Source organism: Mirounga leonina, unplaced genomic scaffold (genome assembly GCF_011800145.1).
Source record: "Mirounga leonina isolate KUSES-001 unplaced genomic scaffold, KU_Mleo_1.0 Mir_93, whole genome shotgun sequence".
NCBI lineage: Eukaryota > Metazoa > Chordata > Mammalia > Carnivora > Phocidae > Mirounga > Mirounga leonina.
Window position 1 is genome coordinate 12,991,061 of NW_023270854.1, and position 16,355 is coordinate 13,007,415.

Sequence of the window (16,355 nt, forward strand, 5' to 3'; positions counted from 1 at the left end):
AGGCATATATAATAATGAGAAGAGTAGGGCAAGGCAAGAAGGCGGATCGGGTGCCTGGGAGGAGGGCCGATCAGACACCAGGTCCTTCTGTCTCTAGGCAGGATTGCAAAAAATCGTCTCTGATATGTGAGGTTGTATCGGGTTTCTAAAGATCTCTAGAGGAGATTCTGGAACCTCCCTTGGTTACCCACCCTACGGTTTGGCAGTTCCTATAGCCAGGAAATTCTTTCTTATTTCTAACCTAAAATGTGCGTGTAGTGCTGCCTCAGGGGCTGAGTTGTTGGTCGGGACCCTGCCCCCCCCAACCTCCCTGCAGCATGTATGACTGCAGGGATGGAAAGGGGCATATTCCCTGCTGCTTAGTTAAAGCTACAGTCATGTGACCCCCCTACCTAACAGTTCCCAGACTCCCAAGAGTGGGGACGGCGCTGGGGAGCTGGGCGGAGGAGGAGTGTTTATTGACTTCCAGACACCAAATACTATTACTAGGCATTTGGTGTATGTCACCAGGGGGAAGAACATAGCTGGGACATGTCCCAGGACTGAGCCTCAAAACCATGTGCAAATATTAAATGCAGAAGCTCTTTCAGATTTTAAAAGAAAGGGGAAAACAAATCCTGAAAAACAGGGTAAGTAGATTCTAGAATTTCACTGACCTTGAGATGGCAGTCCACCTTCTCCGTTTGAAAGAAGAGCTGAAAGGCAGAGCATGTAAGGGACCAATCCCGGACTGGATCTCAAGGCTTGCGTCCCGACTGCAGCATCCTGTTGGCCCAGGGTGCTGTGCTCTGAAGGCGAAGTGACCAGAACGGAGGTCACTTCTCTCACTTCCTCCTCCTCCGCAGGTGCACAGTGAATAATCAGCCTCTCCACGAAAGAATTACGGATTCATTGAAAAGCTGTCAGATGACCGGGGCAGCCTGTCTTCTTCCCTTTTTATCAAATTATGTCATTGTCCTTCCTCAGGCTGCGGTTTGTCCCAGAAGGGAAGAGGCTGTCCTCTCCTTCGGCCGCCTACCCTACCCTGAATTGCGCCATGTTCCAGTTCCCTGTGTTACATAAATTACTGAATGAGTGGCGTGAGCCTCGCAATGTGATGCCCGGGGGCTCCGAGCCCTCTGATGGTAAACCGTGTGCCCGCCTGCCCACTCCTCCTTCACCTTCATCATCGGTCCATAAGAGTAACATTTGCCCTGGCTGCCTTGGAGGGCCCCTAGGAAAAGTGATGTCCGTTGGTATCTTTAAAATGTGCAAAACACAGTATTTTTTTATTATGAACAATTTCAGGCAAACAGGAAATATGGAGAATAAGATAGCAAATGCATGTGTATTATCATTTTGTCCTATCTTTATGCCATATGTGCTTTAGATCTTCCCAGCCACCTGTAAAAGAGAGAGAGAGAGAGAGAAAGCACCTCCTAGTCCCATTCCCCTTCTCCCTTCCCAGCTTCAATTTAAATTTGATGCTTATTATTACCATGCATGATTGCATATTTTACACACATGTATCCATAGACAGCCTGTATATTTTAAAATGTTTTTAAACTTTCAGTGATATCTCGGCTTTGTGTTCTGTGTTATACGTATAAGATTAATCTGTTGAGAAAGATGTACCTCTGCCTCATCCATGTTCCATTCGGTATAGTAGTCAATGGAAGGACAATAAAGTTGTTTCTCACTTTTAAAGTGCCCTTTTGAAGGATATTATGGCTGTTTCTAACTCTGTGACGTTGCAGACAGTGCTTCAGCATGCACACATGCTTTGCATGCATGTGGAAGAGTTTCTCTTGGGTGTGTGTGTACATGTGTGTGTGTGTGTGTACCACATTTTATTTTATTTTATTTATTTTTTAAAGATTTTATTTACTTATTTGACAGGGAGAGAGAGTGAGAGCAGGAACACAAGCAGGGGGAGTGGGAGAGAGAGAAGCAGGCTTCCCGCGGAGCAGGGAGCCCTACGCGGGGCTCGATCCCAGGACCCTGGGATCATGAACTGAGCCGAAGGCAGACGCTTAACGACTGAGCCACCCAGGCGCCCCATGTGTACCACATTTTAAAAAGATTTTTTTATAGGGGCACCTGGCTGGCTCAGTTGGTAGAGCATGTGACTCTTGATCTTGGAGTTGTGAGTCGGAGCCCTGTGTTGGGTGTAGAGATTACTTAAAAATAAAATTTTTTTTTTTAAGACTTTATTTATTTATTTGAGAGAGAGAGCACGAGGGGAAGAGGGGCAGCGGGAGAGGGAGAAGCAGTCTCCCCACTGAGCAGGGAGCCTGCCATGAGCCCGATCCCAGGACTCTGAGACCATGACCTGAGCCGAAGGCAGATGCTTAACCAACTGAGCCACCCAGATGCCCCCAAAATAAAATCTTTTTAAAAAAGATTTTTTTATAGCAAATGTTAACAGTTTGTCTCTTTCTACCTCACCCTAATCTCATCCCTTCTCAAAGGTATAGATGCAGATGTGCAATTTCTGGGTCTGAGGGCAGAAACATCATCAACTTCAGTAGACATTGCCAGATTGCTCTCCCAGCAATATGGGAGGGTTCTCCTTGCTCCGCATTTCTCCCAACATGGCATCATCAGGCTTTTATGTGTTGCTTGTCTGATAGATTGTAAAGGTATTTTACTGTGGTATTGATTTATATTTCTCTGATTCCTGGGGATGTTCTGCTTTTCTTTCTCATGAACATTGGTGATGGGGGTTTCTTTTTCTACGTATTACCACTTTGTAGACTTTGATCATTTCTTTTGTAGTGGGTTGTTTTTTTCCTTATAGATTAAAAAAAATCCTGGATTTAAAAAAAATTCTAGTACAGTTAACATATAATGTCATATTAGTTTCAGGTATACAGTATAGTGATTCAAAGCTCCTATATATTCCTCAGTGCTCATCATCTAAAGTGTACTCTTTACTCCCCTTCACCTGTTTCCCCCATCCCCCCACTCACCTCTCCTCTCCTCAGTCTGTTCTCTATAGTCAGGAGTCTCTTTTTTGGTTTGTCTTTTTCTTTGTTCATTTGCTTTGTTTCTTAAATTCCACACATGAGTGAAACCACATGGTATTTGGCTTCCTCTGACTGACTTATTTCATTTAGCATTATACTCTCTAGATCCATCCATATTGTTGCAAACGGCAGGATTTCATTCTTTGTTTATGGCTGAGTGATATACCATTGTCTGTTTTATATACGTACATACACACACCACATCTTTATCCATTCATCTATCGATTGGCACGTGGGCTGCTTCCGTAATTTGGCTATTGTAAATAATGCTGCACTAAACATAAGGGTGCATATATCTTCTCGAAGTAGTGTGTTCATATTCTCTGGGTAAATACCCAGTCGTGGAATCACTGGATTATATGGTAATTCTCTTTTTAATTTTTTGAGGAACCTCCCTACTGTTTTCCACAGTGGCTACACCAGTTCATATTCCCACCAATAGTACACGAGGGTTCCTTTTTTTCCTCATCCTTGTCAACACTTGTTTCTTGTGTTTTTGATTTTAGCCATTCTGACAGGTGTGAGGGGATATCTCATTGTGGTTCTGATTGGCATTTCCCTGACAATGAGTGATGTTGAGCTTCTTTTCATGTGTCTGTTGGCCATCTGTATGTCTTCCTTGGAGAAATGTCTGTCCGTGTCTTCTGCCCATTTTTGGGTTTTTTTGGTGTTGAGTTGTATAAGTTGTTTATATATTTTGGATACTAACCCTTTATTGGATATGTTATTTGTGAATATCTTCTTCCATTCTGTAGGTTACCTTTTGGTTTTGTTGATTGTTTTCTTTGCTCTGCAGAAGCCTTTTATTTTGATGTTGTCTCAACTGGATTTTTTTTTTTTAAAAGATTTTATTTATTTATTTGAGACAGAGAGAATGAGAGACAGAGAGCATGAGAGGGAGGAGGGTCAAAAGGAGAAGCAGACTCCCTGCCGAGCAGGGAGCCCGATGCGGGACTCGATCCCGGGACTCCAGGATCATGACCTGAGCCGAAGGCAGTCGCTTAACCAACTGAGCCACCCAGGCACCCTGGATTTTTTTTTTTTAATCTTCTATCTCTCAGTCTGTTTCTTGCCTTTAAGCTTTGTCTTTTTGGTGTCTTTTGTCACAAGAGTTTTAAAATCAAATTTATCACCATTTTTTCCTGTCTTTTTTTTTTCCCCATTGTATCATTCCCTAGCCCGAGATTATAAAAATAGTGACTGTATTTTTTCTAAACATTTTAAAGTTAACTATAATTCTCTTGGAACTCATTTGTGGATATAGTGTGAGTTTGAGTCTATTTTTTTCCCATATGAATAACCAGTTGTCCCAAACCATGTATTAAATAGTTCAGCCCTTTCCCACAGTCTTATAATGCTACCTCTGTCTCATCCCAAGTTCTGTTACATGGAGGGGCTCTCTCTATTGCTTTGGTGTAGTTATCTGTATCTGCCCCAATCCTAATGTGTCTGAAATATAAGGCTTTAATTAATGTCTTAATATCTACTTGGACAGTGCCCACCTTAATACTTTTTCAATATTGTCTTGGCTATTTTTTTACCTTAATTCTTCTATGTGAATTTTTAAACCAGCTTAAAATGTCCATGAAAATTCTTTCTGGGATTTTAATATGAATTACATTGAATTTATATATTAATTTAAAAGGAATTAATATTGATGTTGAATCTTCAACTCTATGAGTGTGATATATATCTCTGTTTATTTAGGTCTTATGACTTTCAGTGAAGTTTAATAATTTGCTTTAGATTTATTCCTAGGTTTGTCATAGTTTATTGCTATTGCTAATGGAATCTTTTAAAAACTACATTTTCTAATTGATTGTTGCTGATAAGGATGCCATGAGTGTTTGTATATTAATCTTGTCTCCAGTGTTCTTGCCAAACTCTCTTATTACTTATAATTGTTTGTAGTTTCTTTTGGATTCTCTTATGTAGACAGTCTTATCATCTGCAAATAATGCTCTTTTGTTTCTCCGTTTTTAATCCTTATTTCCTTTACTCCTTGTTCTTGCTTTATTGCATCAGTTCTGTATCTCACACAATGATGAATGGAAGGGTGCTGGAGAAAGCATATTTGTCTAGTTTCTGACTTTAAAGGAAATGTGTTCCTAAATTTTATTGTAGGTTCTTCATAGAAACTACTTCTTAATTAAAACTTCCTTCTGTTCTTGGTTGGCTAGGTATTTCATTGCATTTTAAAATTGTGAAGGGGCGTTAAATTTCATTAAATACTTTTTCTGCATCTATTGACATGATTATATAGTTTTTCCTTTTTAATCTGTAAGTGTGCTAAATAACATTAGTTAATGTTAAATCTTTCTTGAGCTTCTAGGATAAACCCTACTAAATCATCACAAATACAAAACCCACATCACACATTAATCATGTGATAAATATGATATATGTGATATATCATATATGTCAGATTAAAAACATATTTTTAAAGAAATAGTATATATACACACACCACACTGCTGGATATGTTTGCTGATATTTTATTTAGGATTTTTGCATTGATATTTTAAACTGAGATTGATTTACTGCTTTCCTTTTTTGTATTGTCAGTCTATTTCTAAAATCCAGCTCTAGACTGAACTTATAAAAATACGTTCAGAAGCATTTACTATTTCTCTATTTTTTGTGTGTCAATTTTGGTAACATATTTTTCTAGGAGATTTTTTATTTCATCTGTTTTTAGATTTATTGCTTTAAAGCAGAAAACAGAATTCTCATACTTAAAAGAATAAATACTTTATTTAGAGTTATGGGTTTTTTTATGCCTAATAGTGTTTATTTCTGCCTTCTTTTATTTCTCTATTTCATTCTTGTTGAATATCTACCTATTTTACTAGTTTTTTAAAAAAAATCAACCTTTATTTTCTTCCTACTCTATATTGTTTCTTTGTTTTTACTTTATTGATTTGTTGTTATTATTATTATTGCCTTCCTATTACTTTATCCATTTGTGGAAAAAGAATTTTCTTCCATTGTCTTTATTTTATTGCTCTTTATCTTCTTAATTTTTTCTTGTTTTCTGATACTGCATTTATTTATTTTTATTTTTTTTTTAAGATTTTATTTATTCATTCATGAGAGAGAGAGAGAGAGACGCAGAGGCAGAGGGAGAAGCAGGCTCCCCGCGGAGCAGGGAGCCCGATGCGGGACTCAATCCCAGGACCCTGGGATCATGACCTGAGCTGAAGGCAGACACTTAACCGACTGAGCCACCCAGGCGTCCCCTGATACTGCATTTAATGCCAAGCATTCCTTCTACTGAAATCTAGGGTTTCAACTATTGTTCAGTTCTACATGTTTTGTTACTTTCATTTCTATTTCATATTAATAACTTAGTAATGTGTTTTTGAAATTTCAAATGTACTTGGGCTTGGTGGCTGTGGTTTTGTTACTGATTTCGACTTTTATTGTGTTTTGGTTGATGACTGTGGTCTGAATGTTAGCAGGTCTTTGAAATTTGTTGGGACTTGCTCTGTGGCCTAGAACCTTGTCAATTTTTGTAAACATTTCATGTGTATTCTTTATTAGGTGGAGGGTTCTCTTTCCATATCCATTAGATGAAGTTTTAATATACATTTTATAGTCTTCTGTATTTTTTCTGCTTTATAGCTTGGTCTATTGATTTTGTGAGATGTGTGCTAAAATCTCTCACTATAATTTGAATTGTTACATTCACAGAATTAACTCAGTTTTTGCTATATATATACTTGACACTGTACTGTTAGGTATACAGCAGGCTTCCTGGTGAATATCCTTTTATCATTAAGCGGCAACCTTCATTGTCCACACTCCCTCCCCCCTCCGCCCAGCAGATGCTCTTGGCTCTGAAGTTTATTTGATTGGATTCGTTTATTCATTCAATTAAAAGAAATATTTATTGAATATTTATTATTTGTAGGGACACTTACTTTTTGAATGCATTATTTTATGTGGATCCTTGCTGTAACAGTATGTTTTAGGCTTCTGTCCTGTAAACAGCTAGAGTTTTACAAAATTAAATCTGAAGATTTCTGTTGGGCGCCTGGGTGGCTCAGTTGATTAAGCGACTGCCTTCAGCTCAGGTCATGATCTTGGAGTCCCGGGATTGAGTCCCACATCGGGCTCCCTGCTCGGCGGGGAGTCTGCTTCTCCCTCTGCCCTTCCCCCCTCTCATGCTCTCTCTCTCTAATAAATAAATAAATAAATAAATCTTAAAAAAAACCCTGAAGATTTCTGCCTTTTAATGGCTTTGTTTAAGCCATTTACATTTATTTTGATAAGTCATATATTTGGAATTCAGTAGGAACCCAAATGTTTTCTATATGCCATGCTCCTTCTTTACTTTTTCTTCCTATTCTGTCTTCTATTAGATGACTTGAGTTTTCCTGTTGATTTTGCTTTCCTTTCCCTGTGTCCACTCCTTGCTCCTTGTGCAGTGCTAGGCCCCCTGGCCCTGGCCACCACACTCAAAGTCTAGCCTGAATCCCAAGCCCAGGTGGATAGGTTCTGTGAAGACAGACGACCTACTCAGGAGTGATTTCCCCAAGAAGACTTCTGAGCTAGCAGCATTTGTAAAGGATCCAGCTCTCAATGAAGCTAACCTGAGCAATCTAAAGGCCCCTTTGGATATTCTCTGCTTGATCCCATGAAGGGGAAAGAGAAGGAAGAGGAGAAGAAACTGCAGGAGAAGGAAGAAATGCATTAAAAGATGAAAGGGCAAGCTGAAGGCCAAGGTTTTCCCAGTAGTCCAGTGAATGGCAAGATCATGATCCTCTTATCGCACCTAACACCTGGGAATGAGGATTTCACTGAGCAGTCAGCCTGGTCCTTATCTGGCTACAGCTGCAGATACCTCAGATTGAGGAGAGGATCCATTTTGGAGTGGCTGTCCAGCAGCAGGTGTGTGAGCTGATGACCACCCTTCACCCCGAGCTGGAAGCCTCCCACACTCCAGTCTCCAAGGATTCCTCTGAATGGGGCAATGTAGCCAAGCAGTCCCATGGATGCAATGATCCACAGCTGGTGTGCGAGCTGGATGAGGCAGAGTCGTGGGACTTTGGCGGGTGGTCATGGAGATCCACCATGTTCAAAAAGCTCAAGAAGCCCAGGGAAGAAACAAAGGGAATGATGGATTCAGAGCCCTCCCTTTCATTATGTGATGAGCCCAGCAGATACATTCCTGCCTCTAACTGGAGCTCCAGACTTTCCCCACCTTCCTCCTCTTGAGGTTTCTCCCTTCACCTTGTGTCCCAGGCACAATAAATATGGTTATACCATTAAAAAAAGGATTGCTGTTTTCCTCTTGATTCGTAATGTAGGTGATTTGTTCCGTTATTTTAGCTGTTACCCTTAAACCTTAAAAATTCTATTTAACAGAGTCTAAAATTAATCTGTATCTCTGCTTCCAAAACAATATAACAGACTCCTTAGAACATTTTTATGAAGCTCTCTCTCTCATATTCTGATATGACACCATTGGATATTTTATCATCTATCATTTTGTTTCTTTTTGTCCCCAACCAATTATTTTTTACAAATCTACTTCTCAAAATTTATCAAAATATATGCCGTTCTATTTACACTATAGTTAAGAGCATGAGATCTAAAAGCAAACTGCCTGAATTTGAATCCCAATTTTATTGTAAGTCACTTAGAATGGTGTCTGGTATGCCGCAAAGTACAGAGTAAGCCCTCAGTAAATGTTACTGATGGTGCTTCTTGGATTCTGTTCATCCTTTCTCAGTTCAAATACTTCTTACTAAAGTACACCTTGGAGTAGTTATTACATCAAGGATTTGAGAATATTAAGCTATCTCAGTCTCTATCTGAAAATATCTTTAATTTACCCTCAGTCTTGAATAATGATTTTTTAGGTATAGAATTCTATGTAGATATGTTTCCTCAGCATTTGAAATTATTACTTCTTTGCCTTCCAGCACCTATCATTGATGAGATGAAGTTGTTGCTAGTCTGTCGTTTGCTTAGCTGTGTCTGTTTTTTTCTCTCTAATTGCTTTACAGGTTTTTTTTTTTCTTTTGGTTCTTGTCTTTGATGATCTGCAATTTCACTGTCTGGGATTCAATATGCTTGTTAAATCTAAGGATTTCTAATATTCATCAATTCTGAAAAATTCTGTCATAATCTCTGAATGTTGTCTCTCCCCAGTTGTTTGTTACAGCTTCCCTAGCCTGCTGTTACATGTATGTTAGACCTTGGTATTCTCTTCCTCATGTCTCTTAACCATTTTTTTTTATGTTTCCCAATCTCTGTTTTCCTGTGGTTGATTTTTTTCTTAATCCCCTACCCTTTCCATTCCTGTCCTCCTAAGGTAAGCAATGTAAACATCTGGCATGCATCCTTCCACACATTTCTTGACGCTCATATAAACACATGGCACATATATATCCATATAAATTAAATAACAGTGTTTTGGTTTTGTTTGCAAAAAAATCCAGTCATACCATATGCATTACTTCACAACCTATCTTGCTCTTTTAGTAACATATTCAGGATGTCCTTCCAGATAAATAGATACAAATTTAACCAGTTTTTAAAAATAGCTAATTAAATTCTAAGGTATGGCTGTTATGTGATTTATTGAGCTGTTCCACACTATTGGTGAACACAAGTTATTTTCAGTTTTATGTCTCCATAAACATTGTAGACAAAAACATCCTTGTACATAATTACTTATGTGCTGTTTCCTTAATTTCTATGGGAACAAATTCTACCCTACCCTGCTTTGCCCAGTCCCCTTCCTAGAGAACATCACTTTCTATATTTTAGCTTTTTCTTCTGATATATATATATATATATATATATATCGCCACATGCCTAAGTAATGTATATACTTTTTTTTAATTTTATCAATTTTCTTCATAATACCATAACTTCACTCTAGTAAATAAAGACCTAGCTTTTTTACATAACTGTATCCACAGCTTACCCTCCGCTTTCTCCCAGTATAATTATATGCAATGTTTTATTAAATCAAGTGTTAGTGTTTTCCCTATTTTGCCTATATAAATAATATTATCAGCAGAACTTTTTATTTTCATGAAGTTAATATCTGTCTTGTTTTTTTCATTTCCTTAGTGTTCTTCATACCTTTTGCAGATTTTCCCTATATCTTGCATAGCCTCACAAGTACATTTTGCCACAAGGCTGATCACATCAGTAATCTGTTGGTTCCACTTATTTTCTTGGTGACATCCTTTCTGCAGACTTCCATTTTCCTTTTATCTGAACTTTTCTCTATGCCTGCTATACACCTATCATGCTGGGATATCTCTTGTTATTCTAGAACCTTCCATTGCCTTTCTTCTGAGTTGGATCCCCTTTGCTGATTTACTTCATTGCTTGAGGGAGCACACCCTCCAGCAGGTTATCAGAATCAAAACCCAGTGCAGTGCAGTGGCCCTCAGTATGTCTTTCTCTTGATCCACCTGGCCCAGTTGGATGGACTGCTCTCTATGCCTGGGGCCCAGCTGTCTGCTCCCTTCACCACATGATCCCTCTATACCTTAGTCTTATGTGGGATTGCATAAAATTCCCTCTTTTTTCCACTTACTCATTTTAGTGTTTCCCAGCCTGCATAGCCTATCAAAAATGGACCCACAAAAGATATATATCCACATTTTGAATGTCTCTAAAGGTCTTTATTCTCTCTTCTCACTTGATGCCTTGTCTGTCTTGCACGAGGAAATCTAAGTCAAAAATAAATTTTCTTGGGGTGCCTGGGTGGCTCAGTTGTTAAGCGTCTGCCTTCGGCTCAGGTCATGATCCCAGGGTCCTGAGATCGAGCCCCGCATCGGGCTCCCTGCTCGGTGGGAGGCCTGCTTCTCCCTTTCCCACTCCCCCTGCTTGTGTTCCCTCTCTCGCTGTGTCTCTCTCTGTCAAATAAATAAATAAAATCTTTAAAAAAATTTTTTCTTCTGAAGTTTGAAGATGTTGCTCTTATGTATGCTAACTCCCAGTGTTGTGGTTAGACTAAACCCATTCTCATTCTTGATGCGTTGTACCTGATTTTTTTTTTCTTTTTCCCTAGAACTCATAGAATCTTGCCTTTTCCCCAGGGTTCTAAATTTCACAGTAATTTTCCTCTTCACGAATCTGTTTTCACTTATTGTACTGAGCACTCAGCGTGTTCTTTCAATATGCTGATATTTGCTTCTCTCTATTAGCTCCATTTTTCTTTCCAGAACTCCTATTATTTGTGTGTTGTACTTTCTAGGCCAGTCCTCTGATTTTCTCACATTTTCTTTCCTGTTTTCTGTTTCTTTATCATTTTGCTCTTTTGGGGGCAATTTCTTAAACTTCAATTTCCAACCTGTCATTTGGGTTTTCTTTTTTGTTATTGTTTTAAATTTCCTCTTTTCATCTATAAATAGTTGGGGGGTTTTTGTGTGTGTGTGTTTTTTTTTTTTTTTTAGCATTCTGTTCTGTTTTCACGTGTGTGACATTCTCTTAGCTTTCTGAGAAAAAAAAATGTATTCTCTTTTGAAATTTTCTTTTTCCTTCATGATCTCTGTTTCCTCCCCATCACCTTTTCCTCTTTGTTTTGAACTCTGTTTTTCATGTAGACGCTCTCCTTACATGTCTGGTAATCCTTGGCTGTCTGCCTTTATTCAAGAATGAAGAACTAATAAGCTTATTAGAAGCCCTGAGGATGTGTGAGGGGCTGGCTAACTTTGAGCATCCCTGTGGAATAATATGTTTATGCCATTTGCTGGGGAACTCCTAAGGTCAACCCCTAAAGATGGGGAATATCGGGGATAGTCAGAATCTCCAGAAAACACTCTTCCAAACTCTCACACGGAGGGTAAAGATCTTCCTCTGAGAGCTGAGAGCTTCAGGGAAGAATAGACTGGAGGGGTCAGCATTCAGAATATGACTTTCTGTTTTGCTGATGGACGGCATCCCACAATCCAGGAATCTTCTCTCCAGAGACAAACCTCCAGTTTTACCCATTGGGATAGAGTCTGCTGCCCAGTAAGATGGAGTTGAGGGGGGGGGACCTGAGATCTGGAAATATAATTGGTTCTTAAAAATCTTTCATTCCATTCTCCTTATTTTAGTCACCTCTCTCCTCTTTTCCCTCCTCAGTTCCAGACATAACTAGCGCTATCTGTTCCTGGACCTCTGGAGCGTCTGCTGTTTGGCTCCTAACGTTCCCTATTCCTGGTTTAGAATTCAGCATCCTTTGATCTGCTAGTTCTATTGTTGTTTGTCCATCTGTTTTCCATCTTCCAAAATCTTGTTACTATTATCTCTTCACCTGTTCTCCTTACCCTTGTGGGTTTATGTCTTTTAAATAGTTGTTTTCTCTAGTTTTAGTGAGGATTCATGTGAGACCAACATTAGACATGTGTGTTCAATTCTCCATTTTTATTTAGAAGTCCTTTGTTACATTTTAGTTGATTCCCTCAAATCTATTCTTCTAGTTCACTAGTTCTAAATTTGTGTTATTCTACTATCTAACTTTTCCACTGAGTTACTTTTTTTATTAACATATAATGTATTATTTGTTTCAGGGGTACAGATCTGTGATTCATCAGTCTTACATAATTCACAGCACTCACCATAGCACATACCCTCCCCAATGTCCATCACCCAGCCACCCCATCCCTCCCAACCCCCTCCCTCCAGCAACCCTCAGTTTGTTTCCTGAGTTTAAGAGTCTCTTATGGTTTGTCTCCCTCTCTGATTTCATCCTGTTTGATTATTCCTTCCCTTCCCCTATGATCGTCTGTCTTGTTTCTCAAATTCCACTGAGTTATTTTTAAGAGTGTTTTTTTTTATTGTATTTTGCTTTGTTTTTTTCAAATCTGCCTATTTTCTATTCCATTTACTCTTATTTCATTCTGGTTTTTAGTCTTTCTTATACCACTTTAATAATTGTAAGCAATCTTATTTTGTAATCCATTTCAGATTCTAGTATTTTTCCAGTTCTTAGGATTTTAGTTTTTCAGAATTTCCCTTTATGACTATCCCTCATGGTAGTTTATTTCCGTGTGTGTGTGTGTGTGTGTGTGTGTGTGTGTGTGTTGGCAAGTTCATCTCACACAGATTTCTTTTCTATGGGAATCTTGAGTCCTGAGTTGTGACATTGTCCCTACATGGTGGCCACATACTTGTTTTTTTCTGGTGATCTAAGGAATTTCAGTGGTCCTAGAATTGTGTGTATGTTCATTTCTCGTCATGGGACTCCTACACCTAGATGTATAGATAGTGTAAATTCTGATCCTACAATTGAATATGGTTCATGTTTAGGGCTTTGATTTTGTCAAGGGGTCCTAAGTTCTGAATATAAGGCAATTATCTCCCTTTATCTTTGGCCTAAAGGGCAGAGTGCTTTTAGTTTCTTTTTCATGGATAAGGTGACTTGTTAAGGCTTTGAGATTTATGAACGGGGCTCAGTTCTGGCCCTCCTGCCTCATACAGAACCAAGACCATGCCCCTTCATGAGCATTAGAATCTAATCACGATCCCCAGATTTCTAGGAGCATTTGTGTAAATCTGAAACTCTCTTTGGGTATCATGGAGTCAACTTTTTGTTAAAGCTCTGGTTTCAATTTTTTTTTTTTTAAGATTTTATTTATTTAAGAGAGACAGAGAGGGAGAGAGAGAGAGAGAGGAGCAGAGGGAGAGGGACAAGCAGGCTCTGCACTGAGCATGGAGCCCAGTGCAGGGCTGGATCCCACAACCCTGAGATCAAATCAAGAGTTGGACGCTGGACTGACTGAGCCACCCAGGTGCCCCTCTGGTTTCAATTTTTATCTTCATTCCTGTATCCTGTGCTTCTTTCCCTTCCTTCCTTTTTTTCCTAGCTCAGCTCTGTGATGTTTTATTGAGAATTTCACATCTTTGTGGTGGGAAGAGACCCACAGGATTAGCCCAATGTTTGCCATTTTGCTGAAATTAACACTCACATCCGCTATTGAGCTAAACCTAGAGCATACTAAACAAAAGCTAGAGTCAAATGTAGAGGGTCATGGATTGCCAGAGATCGAAATGTTCTTAGAGACTCCTTCATCCAACCCTAGCATTTTATTTAAGGAAACTTGGGCCCAAAACTAATGAAACCAGTTGCCCACAGACACTTGGCCAGTTAGTGAAAAGGCTGGGGATAGAGCTTTTAAGATTGTCATTTGAACTTCACAATTGGTACCATATTATGAATATTTCTGACCATGTTTAATTACTGGATATGTATGTACTTTCCCCAACTAAGTTGTAATGGCTAGTTTGTAGAAATCACACTTATGCATCTTTACCATTTCCCAAAGTAGTTTTCTTGATTAATTGATGAGGAAACAACTTAGAGGAAATAGGAAAAACTGAGATAGAACCTGGGCTTCATGTCAGGAAGCCTGGATTCTGCCCCTTTTCTCAGCATCAGCTCCCTGTATTTGAGCAAACTATCTTCCCTTGTATGGACAGGCCACAGAAGTCCAACAGTACACTCATAATAGAGTGGTCATGTAATTTATCATTCAAACTGCGACAGTTATGAGAGTAAGGGGGGCACTATTAATAATTTTACAAGGACAACAGGTGTAAAGCAGGATGCTCCCTGACAAGCTGAGACGTATGGTCACCTTATGTCATAGATCACCTTGGGCTCTTCAGAAAAATTTGCACAGCTGTTATCAAAATACCAGTCTTCAAACCCAAAATTATCATCCCTTATGAAAGTTTTCGTCTATTAGCACAACTTCATAGGCAATAAAATTTTTAGTTTTCCCAGACCTTCATGTTTTCTCAGCTACTTTCATGGCTTTAAATGCTCATTATAACTAAAGTTAACATAAATTATGGGGCTTGAGACTCAGTACTGCTAAGAGATGAATGCCTTTGTTTTCCATATCAATCCACTCTCTGTCCTGGAAGGAAAGAACACCCCTGATTTCTGGAGTCGTGAGCCTTCTTGGGTGCTCTTTGAAGCATTATCTTACCTCTGCTATATCCAGTGATGGAGGGAAGTGCTGTGAATGATTGCTGATCCACAAGAGTGGATACATCTTCAAACAATGGTGTGTTTGGTGGCTTAGCATAGTAGGTGATGCATTAAAACGATGCATTATAAAAGCACCATGGCTCACTAGCTAGCTTGCTTCTACAGCTCCTGCTGTAGTTCTCTGTACATAGTAGGTACTTCATAAAGGTTGTGAGCTTGAAATTCTGAGAAACACTTGGAAGACAGCGGTAGCTAAGTAAACTAACTTACGCGTGCTAATAACTTCATTACTGCCTGTGCTTAGGAAGTACTGGCATGGTTGGGGCATGGTGTTGGAATGCAAAGAAAAACAGATGCTATCTCTACCCTCCAGTATTTCATGATCTAGAGGCAGCTTCAGAGCATAAACAACTAAGTCTACGAAATTTCAGGAGAAAGAACAATCAGTTTTGACCTGGGGGAGTTAAGTGGCATTTGAGCTAGGTTTGAAAAGTAGGATTTTTGCCTAGGACAGAGAGGGGAGAAGGCCATTTCACACAGTGCGAATAGCATGAACAAAAACCCATAAGAAGACAATTGCCTGGTATGTTTGGGGAATCAGAAGAAACCTTACGTGTTTGGAAGATAAGCTTTAATAGGTGGTGGGATGTGAAAGGCAGCAGTCCCTTAATGTCAAACTTGGGAACTCAGGTTATATTATGGAGACAATGGGAATCACGTAGTTTTGTGTATGTGCAGGGCTATCAACTGACCCACGTATAGAATGATAACCTGGGGCGCCTGGGTGGCTCAGTTGATTAAGCGACTGCCTTCGGCTCAGGTCATGATCCTGGAGTCTCGGGATCGAGTCCCGCATCGAGCTCCCTGCTCGGCAGGGAGTCTGCTTCTCCCTCTGACCCTCCTCCCTCTCATGCTCTCTGTCTCTCATTCTCTCTGTCTCAAATAAAAAAAAAAAAAAAAAAAGAATGATAACCTGGTGGCAGGGAGACCAGTTGTGAAGAGGCTTTTATGTCTAGGAGAGATATAAAGACAGGAGGATAAAAAGAAGGAGCCAGATTCGAGATACAGAGCTGGCAGTTGGTTGGATGTTGGGCTGAGGAGGAGGAGGGAAGAATCAAGCACAGCACCAGGGAACTGAGTAGGTGATGACACCATGAAAAGACCCTCAAAAGCCAGAGGGGAGCAGAGTTGGTAGATCTTTCTGGAGAGGTTTGTGAGGAGATGAAGTGAGATAGTGCATGCAAAAACCTTAAACAGTTGCTTTGCATAAAGGAGGTGTTTAATAAACACTAAATTAAAAGAAGGAGGGTAGGAAGGAAAGAAAGGAAGGAGGGAACTTCTGTCTCCACATTGTACCACAACAGGGAAGACATTTCGGGTGTTGGGAGATCCAG

At 39.5% G+C, this 16,355-nt stretch overlaps 1 protein-coding gene and 1 pseudogene across 3 annotated transcripts in view; both read left to right on the forward strand.

The window, feature by feature from the left end:
* Nucleotides 1-16,355, forward strand: part of BCL2 (BCL2 apoptosis regulator) — a 233,161-nt gene that overhangs the window by 72,356 nt on the left and 144,450 nt on the right. The gene's annotated exons all lie outside the window — the stretch shown is intronic.
* On the forward strand, nt 1,037-9,811 carry LOC118004606 (annotated as a pseudogene).